This window comes from Furipterus horrens, unplaced genomic scaffold, assembly GCF_987537825.1.
Source record: "Furipterus horrens unplaced genomic scaffold, mFurHor1.1.pri manual_scaffold_9, whole genome shotgun sequence".
Classification (NCBI taxonomy): Eukaryota; Metazoa; Chordata; class Mammalia; order Chiroptera; family Furipteridae; genus Furipterus; species Furipterus horrens.
This window is the reverse complement of record NW_028327179.1, coordinates 56,552,088-56,565,504: the sequence shown is the minus strand read 5'-3', so window position 1 is coordinate 56,565,504 and position 13,417 is coordinate 56,552,088. Positions and strand designations below refer to the sequence as shown.

Sequence of the window (13,417 nt, the reverse complement as noted above, 5' to 3'; positions counted from 1 at the left end):
GGAATTACTTGGGAAACCTATAAAGACAAACATTTAATTAACATGATAACATTTGTGATCTTCATAATTTAAAAGTGAATGCTAGGAAGGCCTTTTGGTTATAGTGAAGTGAGGAGTCAAGGAGTCAATAAATCTTCTTGAGAAGCAATTATAAAATGGGACTAGATTAACAAGACTAACTCGGAAAATGACCAAAGACATACAACAACCCGAGAAGTGTTGATGCTGGGAAAACAGCTGAATTCTGGGATCAATCGTGGTATTCTTGCCTGGAGCTGCTCCAATTCCTCCACCTCACAACACTTTGCTTTATGGGCATGAAGGTTCTTCCAGGCTGGGGCAGACTGTGAGGATTGGCAGCAAAATTATGCAGTTGAAGAGAGCTCACATAATTTGGGCTTGGGATTGAGGTAATGGTGAACTGACAAAATCAGTTGTGTGAGAGCACGAACAGCCAGAGGGTCTGCTGTTTTGAGGTTGTGGTCATGGCTGCAGTAAGCATATGCTTACCTGAAGTTGTGTGAGTGCTGAGTGGACCCAAAAGAGCCCAAGCTAGCCAAATATTCCCGCTTAACCCTGAGGCTATGAGCACATGCAGAAGAGACATGAAAAGATGGAGAAGAAAGTCCAACCTAGGAAAGACTCAAAATAGCCTGAAATTTGAATGTGCTACCTAGTACATATTCATATCCATTTGGCAGAAGATGGGAGATTTAATCAACATGCTGGATCACAATCTCTGTCTATCATTAGCTACCACTAAGCTATGTAGACAAAGGGGTGAACCCATAAAGCTATGCTTAAAAATAAAAGTATTAAAAAGAAAATAAAAAACTGAGAAGACATAGCAGCAACCATACACCACAAAGAACATATTTCACAGATTTAGCCCAGGCAGTTTTCTAAGCAAATGGACATTACTAATAGCAACTATTTTGGGAAAAAATCAGAAACTAGAGATGACTCAATATATTTTCAACAAAATATGTTTCAATAAAATATTACAAGACAGGAAAAGAATCAGAAAAGTGTGACTGTTCCCTGGAGAAAAAAACAAAATAAAAACCACAACTTAATACAAGTTGTCCCTGAGTTTGTCTATACATTTTATTTAGCAGACCATAACTTCAAAGTGGATAATATAAATATAAGATTTAAATTTGGAAATAGGAAGTTATAGATATACATATTCAAAAAATTATAGAAAATCATGCTTAAAAATTAGAGGCAATTTTAAATCAATAAAATTACAAATCAACAAATAAAGATGATCAAGTAGACAAGAATTACAAATCGATCAGATTACAAAAATAAAATCTGTAGTAGAATAGTATAATAAATAAAGTGAAATATTCAGTAGAGGGCACATTGAGAGAATATTCAAGTTGGCAAAAGACAGAATCTGTAAACTCTATGATAATAGCAATAAAAGTTAGCCAATCTGAATAACAAAGAAAAAAAGAGTGAAGAAAAATTGAAGAGAAGAGGTCACAATATGGGGCAGAGTAGGCAGAAATATCGTACACCTCCTCCTCAAACCAAACTGGAAATAAAACTAAAGAGAACAGTCCTCTGAAATAAACCGAAGACTACCTGAAAAAGAGACTTTTAACCAAGGATGGGCAAAACCACCTTGATATGGGTCAGAAGGTAAGGTCATTAAAGAGGCTGGCTCGTTCACAAAGTTGGGCCAAGGCAGCAATTTGGCTGTGGAAGCTTCCCTTTGAAAGAAGAGATTCTGGGACCACAGACTGGGCTCCAAAGCACAGAGCACTAATGCGGGGATCAGATGACCCACATAGCATCCAGTGGTGAAAGGCCGTAGGAGTTTTCTCTGCTGGGGACAGAAAAAACCCACTGGAGACAAAGCCACTATAAAAAAAAATCTTAAAGGAACCAAGGCACAGGTTTTCTGTTCACAACCACTCATCTTGAAGACCAGCGAAGAGAATATGGTGCATACTGAAGTTGCACAAGAAGAGCCCAGATTGGGAGGCACTGGAGAGAGACACGGGGGAGTGGCTGTGGGGTCTTCTGTGCTGGAGTATACCTGGATTCTGCACCAGCCATCTTTTTTGAGAAGAGCAAGACCCTACCAGGGGAAAAACAGTTACCTTACTCTAAGGCAGTGGTTCTCAACCTGTGGGTTGCAACCCCTTTTGGAGTCGAACAACCCTTTCACAGGGGTCACCTAAGACCATTGGAAAACACATATATAATTACATATTATTTTTGTGATTAATCACTATGCTTTAATTATGTTCAATTTGTAACAATGAAGATACATCCTGCATATCAGGTATTTACATTATGATTCATAACAGTAGCAAAATTACAGTTATGAAGTAGCAACAAAAATAATAGTATGGTTGGGGGTCACCACAACATGAGGAACGGAACTGTATTAAAGGGTCACGGCATTAGGAAGGTTGAGAACCACTGTTCTAAGGGATACCACTTGTCCAACCCTCTGGAATCCTTGCTCCATCCTGCACTATTTTTTTCTTTTTTTGTTTTGTTTTGGCTGGGATTTTTTCTTCTTTCTTTTCTCTCATCTTGCATATTAACCCCTACTAAGGAGACAGCAAAATATGCAGACTCAAAGGGTGTCAGAGACTGGTTGTACAGCACAGCTATTTCATATGCTTCCTTGGGAAACAGACTAGCACTTCCCTCTTACAAGAAATATAAAAACGCCTTCCTGGTTTCTGGCAGATCCAAAATCTGGTCTCTGGTCACCCCACTAGTTAACCTATTAGGGGCCCCACCTTATTGAGTACAGGGAAATAATCTCAGAAAGACTCAGACTAGTGATTTGGGGAAGGGGAACTCACATCTTCCCTGAGGTCTGAGAGGTACCTGCCTTGGGAAATCAAGGAGTCCCATCCCCCTGATTCTGCCAGATACCTCCCAGAAATAGTCAGGTCTGTGATTAGTCTAAGACTTGACAGCAAGCTGGCAGGCAGCAACAGGCAGAGGCACATCCTCTGGTGACTTGGGATGTTTGCTGACACACCTCTAGACCCAGTGCTGGTGAAACTCATCTCTGCAGAGCAGCTTGGCCCATGCTGGGTACAATCAAGCCTGGGGTAATCAGCCACAAACTGTGATCACTTGTAGGTTCGAATAGGCTGCTGAGGACTAGATATAGTCAGCACCTGACATTGGCTTACACCATCCTCAAACTATATGCAAAGGGGGAACTGAAAAGGCAAGCACTAAACTCTGCTGAGAGAAATTCCACTTTGTTATTTTCATTATTTTTCTTTTCCATAGTCTTTTTATATTTTTTTCTATTTTTTTTTCTTCTATTTTTGTTGCCCTATTTTTTCATATATCTTATGTTACTCTTACCATTGATTGATTACACCATTGTTTCCTTCTTTCTTTTTCTTTTTTTCCTTTTATTTTTTTATTTTTTCAATTACAGCTGTTCCATTTTCCCCCCATTGCTCCCCCCCACCCATCCCACCCCCTCTCCCGCAATCATATACCTCTCCGTTGTCCATGTCCATGAGTCATTTAAACACGTTCCTTGACTATACCCTTCCCTTACTTATCCCTCTTCTCCCCCTCCCCCCTATTGACTACTATTTTACTCTTTCTCCTATTTAGTTCGTGTGTTTGTGTTGTTCTTTAGTTTCCTGTATTAGGTGATATCATATGGTATTTTGCTTTCTTTGCCTGGCTTATTTCACTAAGCATAATTCTCTCTAGTTCCATCCATGTTGTTGCAAATGGCAGGAGTTCCTTCTTTCTTTCTGCTACATAGTATTCCATTGTGTAAATGTACCATAGTTTTTTAATTCACTCATCTACAGATGGGCACTTAGGCTGTTTCCAGTACTTAGCTATTGTAAACAGGGCTGCTATGAACATAGGGGTGCATAAGTTCTTTTGAATTAGGGTTTTAGGATTTTTCAGGTATAATCCTAGCAGTGGAATTGCTGGTTCAAAAGGCAGTTCCATTTTTAGTTTTTTGAGGTAATTCCATACTGTTTTCCATAGTGGCTGCACTAGTCTGCATTCCCACCAACAGTGCAGTAGGGTCCCCGTTTCTCCACATCCTCGCAGCATTCATTGTTTGTTGATTTGTTGATGTTGGCCATTCTGACTGGTGTAAAGTGATATCTCATTGTGATTTTTATTTGCATCTCTCTGACGGCCAATGATGTTGAGCATTTTTTCATGTGTTTATGGACCTTCTGTATGTCCTCTTCAGAGAAGTGTTTGTTCAGATCTTTTGCCCATTTTTTAATTGGGTTGTTTGTTTTCTTGATGTTGAGTCGTATAAGCTCTTTATATATTTTGGAGATCAGACCCCTGTCGGTGATATCATTGGCAAATATGTTTTCCCATATGGTTGGTTTCCTTTTCATCTTGCCGATGTTTTCTTTTGCTGAGCAGAAACTCTTTAGTTTGATGTAGTCCCATTTGTTTATTTTTTCCTTTATTTCTCTTGCCTTAAGAGATGTATCCGTGAAGATATTGTTACGTGGGATAGCTGAAATTTTCCTGCCTATGTTTTCCTCTAGGACTTTTATGGTGTCACGGCTTATATTTAAGTCTTTGATCCATCTTGAGTTTATTCTTGCGTGTGGTGTAAGTTGGTGGTCTAGTTTCATTTTTTTGTGAGTCCCTGTCCAGTTCTCCCAGCACCATTTGTTAAAGAGACTCTTCTCACTCCATTTTATGTTCCTTCCTCCTTTATCAAATATTAGTTGACCATAGAGGCCTGGATTTATTTCTGTACTCTCTATTCTGTTCCACTGATCTATATGTCTGTTCTTATGCCAGTACCAGACTGTTTTGATCACAGTGGCTTTGTAGTATTGTTTGATGTCTGCTGTGTTCTTCTGTCTCAAGATTGCTTTGGCTATTCGGGGTCTTTTTTTGGTTCCATATGAATTTTTGGAATATTTGTTCTAGGTCAGTGAAATATGTCATTGGTATTTTAATAGGGATTGCATTGAATCTGTAGCTTGCTTTGGGTAGTATGGCCATTTTGATGATGTTGATTCTTCCCATCTAAGAACATGGTATTTTCTTCCACTTTATTTGTGTCTTTCTTAATTTCTTTCTTCAATGTTATGTAATTTTCAGAGTACAGGTATGTATCTGTTTGGTTAAGTTTACTCCTAGGTACTTTATTTTTCTTGTTGCTATAGTAAATGGTATTTTCTTTTTTGTCTCTGTCTCTGATATTTTATTGTTGGTGTACAGAAATGCCTTAGATTTCTGTATATTTAATTTGTACCCTGCTATTTTGCCAAATTGACTTATTATATCGAGTAGTCTTTTAGTGCAGTTTATAGGGTTTTCCATGTATACTATCATATCATCTGCATATAGTGATAGTTTTATTTCTTCTTTCCCAATTTGGATGCCTTTATTTCTTTTTCTTGTCTGATTGCTGTGGCTAGGACTTCCAACACTATGTTGAATAGAAGTGGAGAGAGTGGACAGCCTTGTCTAGTTCCTGAGTTCAGGGGGAATGCTTTCAGTTTTTGTCCATTGAGTATGATGTTGGCTTCTGTTTTTTTGTATATAGCCTTAATTATGTTAAGGTATGCTCCCTCTATTCCCATTTTGCTGAGTGTTTTCATCATAAATGGGTGTTGTACTTTATCAAATGCTTTTTCTGCATCTATTGATATGATCATCTGATTTTTGTCTTTTATTTTGTTTAGGTGATATATTATATTTATTGATTTGCGAATATTAAACCATCCTTGCTTCCCTGGGATGAATCCCACTTGATCGTGGTGTATGATCTTTTTGATGTATTGCTGGATCCTGTTTGCCAATATTTTATTGAGGATTTTAACATCTATGTTCATCAGTGATATTGGCCTGTAATTTTCTTTCTTTGTTGTGTCCTGACCTGGTTTTGCAATTAGGGTAATACTGGCTTCATAGAAAGAGTTTGGGATTTTTTTCCTCTTCTTGGATTTTTTGGAATAGTTTGAGGAGGGTAGGAATTAGTTCTTCCCTAAATGTTTTGTAAAATTCGCCTGTGAAGCCATCTAGTCCAGGTCTTTTGTGTGCAGAGAGATTTTTGATTACTGTTTCAATTTCCTTCTTTGTAATTGGTCTGTTGAGACTTTCTACTTCTTCTTGATTTAGTTTTGGAAGGTTATATGTTTTTAGAAACTTGTCCATTTCTTCTAGGTTGTCAAATTTCATGCCATACAGTTGTTTGTAGTAATTTCTTACAATTGTTTGTATTTCTGTGGTATCAGTCGTGATTTCTCCTCTTTCATTTCTGATTTTGTTTATTTGGGTCTTCTCTCTTTTTTTCTTGATGAGCCTGAATAGAGGCTCGTCGATTTTGTTTATTTTTTCGAAGAACCAGCTTTGAGTTTTGTTGATTTTTTGGATTGTTTGTTTAGTCTCTATGTCATTTAATTCTGCTCTGATCTTGATGATTTCCTTCCTTCTTCTTGCCCTAGGCTTTGTTTGTTGTTGTTGTTCTAGTTCTTTTAGCGTTAGGATTAGGTTTTTTATCTGAGCTGCTTCTATCCTTTTCAGATATGCCTGTATCTCTATGAACTTCCCTCTTAGGACTTCTTTTGCTGTGTCCCATAGGTTTTGCGCTGTTGTGTGTTTATTGTCATTAATTTCTAGAAATTTCTTGATTTCTTCTGTGATGTCATTGTTAACCCATTTATTGTTTAATAGCGTGTTATTCATTCTCCATGAGTTTGGGTGTCCTTGATTTTTATCTCTGAGGTTGATTTCTAGTTTCAAGGCATTATGGTCTGAAAAGATGCTTGATGTGATTTCAATTTTCTTGAATTTTTTGAGGCTTGTTTTGTGTTCTATTATGTGGTCTATCTTTGAAAATGTGCCATGTGCCTTTGAAAAGAATGTATATTTTGCTTCTTTGGGGTGAAACGTTCTATATACATCAGTTAAGTCCATGTGGTTTAGTGTGTTGTTCAGTGCCTGTATATCCTTGGTGTTTCTTTGCTTCTATGATCTGTCTATTGTTGATAATGGTGTGTTGAAGTCTCCTACTATGAGTGTGTTGTTGCTAATATTCTTCTTGTGGTCTTCTAGTATTTGCTTTATGTTTTTGGGTGCTCCTATGTTGGGTATATATATGTTTATCAGTGTTATATTGTCTTAATGGATTGTTCCTTTAAGTATTATGAAATGTCCTTCTTTGTCTCTTTTTATTGTCCTTGCTTTGAAATCCATTTTGTCTGATATGAGGACTGCTACCCAGCTTTTTTCTCAGGTCCGTTTGCTTGGAATATTTTTTTATATCCCTTTACTTTCAGTCTATGTAAATCTTTTGTTTTGATGTGTGTTTCTTGTAGACAGCAAATATGTGGGTCCTGTTTTCTTATCCATTCCGTTACCCTACGTCTTTTAATTGGAGCATTTAATCCATTTACATTTAAGGTGATTATTGACATGTATTTATTCATTTCCCTTTGTACCTCTGTTCCTCTCCTCTTTTTTTCTCTTCCTTTTTCTTAGAACATTCCCTTTAGCATCTCTTGCAATGCTGGTTTGGTGGAAATGTATTCTTTTAGTCTTCCTTTGTCTGAGAAACTCGTTATTTCCCCTTCTATTTTGAATGAGAGCCTTACTGGGTAGAGTATTTCTGGTTGTAGGCTTTTGTTTTTCATTGTTTGAAATATTTTTGACCATTCCCTTCTGGCTTGCAGTGTTTCTGTTGAGAAATCGGTCGATAGCCTTATTGGAGCTCCCTTGTAAGTTACGTGCTGTTTATCTCTTGCTGCTGCTTTTAGGATTCTCTCTTTGTCTTGGAATGTTGCCATTTTAACTATGATGTGCCTTGGAGTGGGTTTTTGGGGTTCCTCTTCATCGGAACTCTCTGTGCTTCCAGAACTTGCATAACTTTTTCTCTCATCGGGTTGGGAAAATTTTCTGTCACTATTTCTCCTATCAGTTTTTCTATTCCTTGTTCTTCTGATCCCTCTTTAATTCCAATTACTCTGATGTTGTTCTTCCTTATGCTATCCTGTAATTCCCTTACCTCTTCTTCATACTTTTTCAATCTTTTTTTCTTTTGCTGTATTGTATGAGAATTTTTTTCTACATTATCTTCTAACTCACTAATCCGATCCTCTGCTTTGTGACTGATTCTACTGTGTTTTTCAGTTCAGAGATTGCATTCTTCATTTCTTCCTGGTTCTTGTTAATAGTTTCTATGTCCTTTTTTATGCTGCTGTAGTTCTCTGCAAGTTCCCTGTAATTTTCTTGGAGCTGTTGGTAACTTCCTTGGAGGTTGTCATAGTTGTTTTTAAGGTTTTCGAGTATATTGAGCTTCTTCACCACCATTGTTTTAAATTCCGTGCCTGACATTTGGGCTATGTCTATTCCATCTACCTCTCTTTCTGGGGATTCCTCTTTTCTTTTCATTGAGAGGTTGTTTCTGCATCTTACCATGTTGGATTCTTCTTGTTTGTTTTTGTTTTTTGGGTTCATCTGCTTTGACTTCCCACCTTTGTGATATGAGATTCTTTATGGGAAATCTGGGGGTTTCAGTGGTGCAGTCTCTTTGATCTCCTGAGCCTGATATTCTTGGGGTACCCTTTTGTCATTTGTTTATGCTGTCTGGTTATATTTCAGATGATCTTTGTTAGGGTCTTCCTTCTGGCTAGTTGATTGAGGGTACTCTATCCACTTTGTCTTGAGTTTTTTTGTGTGGAGATACTGTTAAAAACATAAACATACAGCCCAGGCAGGAGACCCGCACCCTCAAAAATATTCCCCACCCTCTGTCCCGCTATCATCAGCCAATGAGCCAGTATTAATATAAATGTAGAGAGATTAGAGCTTTTATACTATAGGAAGAATAGATAAGAGTTGTTTTTAGGGAGGAAAAGTATTATTTTTGAGAGAGGGGATAATAGATTAATAATAGTTGAGACTGAGCTAGACAGTAGGTAATATTTACATTGTATGTTAATAACTATAGAAGAAAAAAAGGGAAGAGTGCAGAAAATAGTAGGAAAGTGGAATTGTATAGTATTGGATTTATATAGTAGTTATATTCTATTTATTTAGAGTAAAAGGGAGGCTAAACTAGACCCACAAACAAATAAACAACAATTAAAGTGGAAGGATGAGAAGGAGAGATTGTATGAAACAAATTAGAGATATAATTTTTCTTTTTCCTTTCAGGAAGAAAAAGAAAAAGGAAAAAAGAAAAAAAAAGAAAAAGGAATGTTTTTACTCAGTTCAGCCTTTGTGTGTCCTCTTCTTTTTCTGTGTCCACAGCTGGTCTAATGTGGCGGGTCAGAGGTTCCTATTCCTTGCAACAACATTGTGTGCCCACAGTGGCTGGCACAGCGCATTCCTTTGGCCACTGTTGGAGCCAGCCGAGGTGTTTTTGCAAGTTTGCCCCTGCATGTGCAAGGTGGCCTGAGAGCTAGCCTCAGGCCTGCTGTGCTGCATTCTGGAGTTGATCTCTCGCCTCTTGGGGCGGGGCCCCGGACACTTGTGCTTAGTAGAAGTGAGTGTCTGTGAGTTGCTGCTGCCCGCTGTTCCCATGCTGCAGCCTCCCACTGTTCTGCACCCGCCTGGGCGGGCACCAGCATAGCCTAAGCAAGTGCTCTGCTCTCCGGCCTGGCACTCTGGCCTGGCGCCCACTGGAGCTGGCGAGGGGCTACTGCGCACAATCTTCTGCATGTCCAGTGGGCCTTCCCTGCACCCGTTGGGGCACTGATCTTATGTCTGTTGGGGTGTGTCTGAGGGGCACCTGGATGTGCGGCCCTGCGCACCTGGGCCAGTGAATGAGGGCATTTCCCTATGCATGTCCGCGGGACCCAAGGGAAGGGTTGGGGAGTGGGCGAGCGCACTTCTGTGCCTGTGCTCCTCAAGAATGTCCTATCACCCCCTAACTTCCCCCCCTCTCCACAGTTCACAGAAAAATACAAAGAAAATTACGTTTTCACTTGCACAGCAGCACGCTGTCTCCCGTCTTCCAGCGTCAATGCCACCTGGTCGAGTCCCATCTCTGCCAGGGGGCAGAGATCCGCTTTCCTCCTGACACCCCTCTGGAGAAGCCTGTGGTCTTTGTGTCCTTCCAGCCACAGCTCAGGTAGCCACCCCAGTCAGGAATCCCGTTTCATCCCTTTTTCTTCCGCTATCCTCACTAAACAGGTTGTTCCCAGATGGTTTTTCTCTAATCCAGCAGTGCCAAGGCTCGACTCCTGCCAGTGTCCAGCTGCTCACTGAGATGTTCTGTCTGCAATTAGTCCAAACTACAGACGGGTCTTGGGAGCCTGAGAGCGCAGACTCCCCTCACTCCTCCGCCATCTATCTTACTCCTCTTTTTCTTATTTTTGTTATTCTTTCTGTTTGTCCCTTTTTTTCTGTTTTCCTCTTTCAATTCATCATTTGTATTAGTTTTTTCCCCTTTTCTCTACCCATAATCACTTTTCTTTCTTTCGGTCTAGTTTTATTCTATATTTTCTTTCTTTAAATTTTCCCTTTTCTCTACTATTCCATTTCTCATTACACTTTTATTATCATTTGATCTTTTGTCATTGATATTGCTATTAATGTTTGAGGTGGTAACTAGCTTTGTTTTGTTTTTTGCATTGTTTTGCTTTGTCAGCTCCTGTACAACTCTGTAGAAGATTTGGTGGGGATTGAGTTTCTCAGCCAGCCAGCCAGTGGAGAGATTCCACCTACATATGGGCCAATAACACACAAGACCCTTTTAAAACAAGAGGGCTCACATAATGCATACAAAGAACATTCCTAGAGCATCCAGATAATGAGATGAAGGAGACTGCACCATTGGGTCCCAAAGGACTTCTTCTGTATAAGGCCTCCACACAAGACAGAGAGTCAGAGAAGATCTATCTATATATAAAATCAAACAGAAAGAGACAGTTAAAATAGGAAGACAAAGAAACAACTTCCAAACAAAAAGAGGAATCTCCAGAAAAAGAGCTAAGTGAAATTGAGGAAAAAAATTATTAGACATAGAATTCAAAGTAAAGGTTATAAGGGTGTTTAAGGAACTTAAGGAGAAGAACATCAATGTAGAAAAGAATATAGAAAATATGAATAAACACCAGATGAAAACGAAGAATGAAATATCATAAATGAAGAATACACTAGAAGGAATTAAAATCAGGCTAGATAAAGCCAAAGATCTAATTAGAAATTTGGAAGACAATGTGGAAAAAAATACCAAGAATAACAAAATAAAAATAGACAAAAGGAATGAGGATAGTTTAAGGAAGATTTGGAACAACATTAAACATAACAATACATATTCACATTACAGGGATACCAGAAGGAGAAGAAAAGGAACAAGGGGTAGAAAACTTGTTTGAAAAAGTAATGATAGAAAATTTCCTTAACTTGGTGAAGGAAAAAGTCATGCAAGCACAGGAAGTACCAATCAAGATGAATCCAAAGAGGTCCAGACCAAGACACATCACAATTAAAATGGCAAAGTTTATAGACAAAGAGAGAATCTTGAAGTCAGTAAGAGAGAAATAGTTACCTACAAGGGAGCTCAAATAAGTCTGTCAGCTGATTTGTCAACAGAAACCCAACAGGCAATAAGGGGCTGTCATTAAGTAATGAAAAGCAATGACCTGCAACCAAGACTATTCTATCCAGCAAGGTTCTCATTAAAAATGGAAAGTAAAATAAAAAGCTTCCCAATGCTCTGCTTTCTTTTCAAAATGAATAATTCTTTTGCCTTTTACTAAAAAAATAAAATAAAATAAATAAAAAGCTTCCCAGACACAAGGATAAAGGAGTACATTTCAATGAAACCAGCATTGGAAGAGATGCTAAAGGGACTGCTTTAAGAAAAAGAAATATATATAGAGAGAGTGGACATCCTTGTCTTATTCCTGATAGCTTTGCTGAATAGAGGAATTTTGGTTGTAGGCCCTTGCTTTTCATCCCATTGAATACTCTTGCCAGTCCCTTTTTGCCTGCAAAATTTATTTTGAGCAATCAGCTGAGAGTCTTATAGGCACTCCTTTATAGGTAACTACTCTTTTCTCTTGCTGCTTTTAAGATTGTCTCTATCTTTAAACTTTAGTATTTTAAATATGATGTGTCTTGGTGTGGTCCTCTTTGGGAATAGCTTGTTTGGGACTCTCTGAGCTGTCCGGACTAGTATGTCTATTTCCTTTGCCAAATTTTGGAAGTTTTCTTTCATTATTTTTTCACAAAAGCTTTCATTTCTTGCTTTTCCTCTTCTTCTAGTACACCTATGATTTGGATGTTGGCATGTTTAAAGTTGTTCCAGAAGTTTCTATGCCTCTCCTCATCTTTCTCAATTCTTGTTCCCTCATTCTGTACTGGTCGATTACTTTTTTCTTCCTTATGTTCAAAATCACTGATTTGAACCCTGGTTTCCTTCCTTTCACCATTAGTTTTGTGTGGATTATTCTTAATTTCATTTAGAAAGCCTTTACTTCTTCCCTTATTCATTTGCCATTCTCAAGCATGTCTGTCAAGCCTGTGGGCATCTTTATCACCAGTGCTTTGAACTCTACATTGGTTAGACTGGCTATCTCCTCATCTGTTAGGTTGGCTATCTCCTCATTTCTTAGTTCTTCCACTGGAACCTTGATCCATTCCCTTTTTTGGCCCATACTTCTCTGTCTTTTCATCTTGACAGGCTCCTGTGTTTGTTTGCCTGTATCTTAGGTATATCTTTTGTACCTGTTACATTGTAAGGAGCAGAGCCTTAGATATTCATCAATATGACAACCCATTTCATCACGTTAAGGTGCTGTATGTGGGGAACAGATTTGAGAGAAAATAATGCCACATGCTCAACACTCGTTCTTTTTCCAGGCACTTCTCCCACTTCCATATGAGACTGGCACTTCTCTAGCTGTTTCCCTGGACATTGTTCCCAGTGTAGGTGGGTCTGTAGACATTCTAGAGCCATGGGGGCCCTTTGAACAAGTGGATTCTACTGAGAGACTGGCAGTTTCTCCCTCCACTCCAACTCTCACTTCTTCACAGTCAGAAGCAATGAGGCTCTATTTTCCCCAGTGCTGGAACCATGAGTTGTGCAGTCTGGTCTGGTGCTTGGCATGCTCTCTGGGTGTCCCCCCCTACTTTTTAAAACATGTGACTTAGTTTTATGCTGGTCTGTTGCTGCTGTTCTATTGCCACCACCATACCACATCCACTCCACCCCAGCTCTGCCTCTCCTACCTGTCTCGATGAGTATTTATTCTTTATATCATATTTTTGTGTGTTATACTTTCATGAAGCTCAGTTTTCTGGAACTTCTGGTTGTCTCTACTTTTGAGGTGGGTTTATTTCTTATTAGCTGTGGAGGGAGGTGCAGCCTGTATATCTAGGCCTTCATCTTGGCTGGAAGTCTCGTAACTTCTTACAGTTCTTTGTATTTCTGCAGTATCAGTTCTAATTTCTCCTCTTT

General features: G+C 38.8%; 1 long non-coding RNA gene across 1 annotated transcript in view; it reads right to left on the bottom strand.

Moving 5' to 3' along the window:
• Window positions 1-323: 323 nt before the first annotated feature.
• The window catches only part of LOC150001804 (uncharacterized), a 56,424-nt gene continuing 43,330 nt past the window's right edge, over window positions 324-13,417 (bottom strand). Inside the window, exon 6 of the long non-coding RNA XR_016513058.1 lies at window positions 324-344. This is a non-coding gene — a long non-coding RNA (uncharacterized LOC150001804). The remainder of the gene's footprint in view (window positions 345-13,417) is intronic.